This window comes from Solanum pennellii, chromosome 12 (assembly GCF_001406875.1).
Source record: "Solanum pennellii chromosome 12, SPENNV200".
NCBI classification, from domain to species: domain Eukaryota; kingdom Viridiplantae; phylum Streptophyta; class Magnoliopsida; order Solanales; family Solanaceae; genus Solanum; species Solanum pennellii.
The window spans coordinates 66,285,151-66,289,473 of record NC_028648.1 but is presented as its reverse complement, the minus strand read 5'-3'; positions in this window follow the sequence as shown (position 1 = coordinate 66,289,473).

Below are 4,323 nucleotides of genomic sequence, written 5' to 3'. Positions count from 1 at the left end.
TACTCAAAGTAAGATGTGACTAAATGACATACTTGGGATGATCTAGCGAATGCTTTTGTGGATCACTACAAGTTTCATGTTGAGATCGCTCCTGATAGGATCTCTATTACCAAGCTAAAACCAAAGTCGACTAAATGCTTTCAGGAATATGCCATTTGTTGGACGGAAGAAGCTGCTGCTAGGGTGCATCCACATGTGGAAGAATAAAGAATGATCACCTACTTCATTCAAGCTCAAGACTCAGAATACTATAAACGTATCGTGACCATGGGTGGAAAGATATTCACTGAAGTTATCAAGGCTTGACAAATGATTAAAGACGGTTTTAAAGCAGGAAGAATAGCAAGTCACTCTTCATATCCTCTCGGTGCTAGGCATAACTCCATATGGATTCTTAACATTATAAACTATAGGTCAAGTATAACTAGTGAATACCACATCTCAACTCACGAAGGGCATTCATCCTCAAACTTATCTTAGATAGCTCATTAGGAATAGTGAGGTTGCTACTAGACATTTCATCTCAACTCACGAAGAGTGTCCACCCCAAGATTCCCCTTTTTCTCAACTTAGCATCATACATTCTTTTAAGTGTGAGTGTGTGTACATGTGAGCACACCTTGCACATAAGCATCATTTCACTTACATTTCATTCTATACATGCTTAGACCTCCTTTCATCACATCACATACTTTAACATGCTTTACATGATCATATAAGTCATCTTAGACATAATCCTTAACATATGTCTCATAACAAGCTTCATGAAACACTTCTTAACAAGAATAACTTTATTTAAGCATACTCTCTAGTCTATTTCACATAATAGCTTCATAAGGCACATTTAAAAAGAATAGCATCATTTTCATCTTACTTCACCTAACAAGCCTTCATGGCCTCATTCAAAATAAACAAGTAACTTTACATTCATACAATTCAAATAAATACCGCCACCAAAAAGGTGGACCATACCACTCAAGAGCATTTCAAAATTAAAACTAAACAACATAACAACCTTACCCTTTAATCCAAGATTTCATCACCTATAACCTTTTTATATATTTATTTCACCATAATAAAGCCCTTTAGGCAGTAGCTAAACAACAATAACAACAATAAGAAACCAAAGCTCAAAGACTACCATTTCATGCTCATTTAACCCATTTCTTAAGCCAATAGTAGATGAAAAGCTTTAACATGTTTTCATTGAAGTTTTAACCTTAAAATTCAAATAACATTAGAAATATCATTATTAATACATTAGAAACGTTTTCATGCAAGAAGCATATTTAGAATTGAAGATAGTAGAAACTAGGGTTGAAAACCCCTTTCAAAAATTAATTTTGAAGGGACTCCTTGAGTGGAAGAGAATTCAAGGATGGATACCATACCTCACATTGAATAAATACCAATGATTTTTGATGAAGAAACGACAACCAATAGCCCTCCTAGCAATTCTTGATTTCTAGCTTCCATGGAGACTTGAGAGAGTCTTCTAAGAGAGAGGGGTCTAAAATGAGGTCTTAGGGTTTAGAACACTTAAATATACCTAATAATTCCTAAAAATAACGTCCTAGGGTCATAAAATACTTGGGGTGAATTTACCAAATACTCCAAGACTTGGCAGCAAACTTACAGCTTTTGAACCCCTAACAGACGAGACCTAACCAACGGACCGTCTATGCATCAACGGACCGTTGGTGGGGTCTCGTGGGTTGAAACTTAGCTCCAAATGGAGACTGTACATCCTGACTTGCAGGTACAATCGACGCCGTAGGTCGAAAGACCGTTGGTGGACCAACAGACCGTCCTTAGGTTTGTCGTTTGGTCACTGCTTTTGCAGTTTGGTGCAAGTCTTGGGCCCTTCATCTAGGTCCCCTTGTGGATCCTATGTGGGGTCGTGCCCGGACTTTAAATATCTAAACTAAGTATTCTAGGTCTTAGGAACACCTCATGCAAGTTCCAAGATAGACTACACGTAAAACTCAGTCAAACACTTCATGAAACACAAGTACTTTCTAAGACACACCTTCCGAACGTCATGGACGTTCTTAGTCGTTTGACCTCCAAACTTAACCAAAATTAACACACTACCTAAGAACACTACATTAAATCATTTTAAATTCATACTAACTCAAGAAACACTCACGAGGCTCTAGTTAACCTTAGTTCATTTTGGGGCGTTACTTTCTCCCCCACTTAGAATAACATTCGTCATCGAATGACACTAAAACCTCAAGAACAACAATGAATAACTTAGCATTACATAAGACATTACAATCTTGATCAAAACACTAAAATCAATGCATAAACTAGCAAGGAACATCAATTTAGACTTTCAAACACTAGCAACATAAGCACTTTAGCAAAACTTCAAGAAGTCAAAATTCATTCTTAATCTTATTTTATGGAGGAACTCCCTTATCCAACATTAAACATGATCATATACAACACTTTTGAATACATTGAAACTTCAATTTAAGACAAAATTTTTTCCCTCAAAATCCACAAAACTTACAGTGAATATCACTGTACACAGGAAACTTTGCAAAACTTCACTAATTCAATCTCACTTTTATTTCTTCACTCATGGAGGAACTACCTTATCCAACATTAAACATGCTTATAAACATCACTTCTAACATCATTGAAATCATTGTTCTTGAAAAATGCAATTTTCTCAAAATTTGAACTTCATTTCAGTTAATTTAAAACATCACTATGTCACATGCTTAAAAATTTCATGATGCACCTTCCAAGCAACTTTATCATGATGGCATGAAAATATGAGGGACAAGACCACACTAACTTTCTCCAAAGAGTTGGTAGGTTTCACTAAGTGCAATGTGAGAGTAGCATCCCATACTACCACTCCCACTTGGTGACCCTTGAGGATTCTATTGGACTAAGCATTATATGTCATTCCACTCAACTCATTCTCCCCCACTTAGGGTAAATCCATCTTCAAGGTCTCATATTCTTAAGCACCATTATGCCTCTCACAAGTTAGGAACTCACACTACCCTCAACTCACACACATGAAGATTAAACATCAATCTTACAAGTTAAGGATAACACTTTCCTCTTAGGATGCAAGCCTAGAAAAACTCTCTTAAACATCACTTCATTCAACTCTTAGGCATCATTTAACTCAATTTCATAGAAAAAACTTCCTCACTAAATATTCATACCACATTTCCATCTTAGTGTAAGCCTACACCATCAACATCAACCAATCACAAGAAAAACTATGAAACATTAGTCACACAAAGGAGTTGCCTTCAAGTTCTAATAAAATTCACACCTTGAAGCATATCTACCATAACTTAACATAATCACAAGATAACTCATTTATTCTCAAAAACACTTTATTCATTCTTATAACTCTTATTATGCTTAGAACTATATCACCATAAAGTTTCTCATCACAACATTCCAAACCTCATAATTCACACCTAGCCATAAATGACATCACATCCCAAATTTTAAAACTTTCCTTCACATCTACTCTTTTAGCCACAAAACAATCATAGCATCAAAACTCACCTTTTCTCTCCCTCAAACTTAGAAATATCTCTCCTTCAAAGCAATCACAGCTTGAAGACCACCGGAAAAGGGAACACAAGAGAGAGAGAGAGACCTTATTGAGTTAAGTTCTATGGCACGATTCAAGAGTAATGAAGATACTGAAACTCTATCGTCCTATAGCCTCTTGTCCATGGATGTGTCGCGACTCACACCAATGATCAAGATACTACTAGACGTGTCTTGTGAGACTTTTAGACCTTAATCTATTTTCAAAAACCTTATGCACTGATACAAAGTCTGTCACGACCCGAAAGTATCCCCTAGAAGTTAGGGAGAATCCTCGTTTCGTGACCGGGCGTACTTGACCCTTAGGGGTCTTTTACAAGCCCTTTAACTATCGTTCATTACATAAGACATGAAAAGTAGTGCGGAATTAAAATGTTTCAAGAACATTTGATATAAAAAGGAATCTTTTATAAATACTTAGAAAATTGCATCGTCACAAACCAAACTTAAAGACACGACATAATTAACTTAGGGACACGGCCCTTTATATTGAAAGGAATACATAATAATTCTTTAACTAAGAAATTAAGAAACGGACTATGCCCTCGAATATGTGAGGACATACTTTGTCTTGAGAGGAACTTTCCCAAACTTTGCCTTCTAGACTTCAACCTTGCTTCCAACATATACCTGGATAGTATAGAAAATTATAGGGTTAGTACAAATAATGTTCTAAGTATGGCATATGCAAAAACATGCAAAAAGGGACATTTTAGTAAAATAACATTT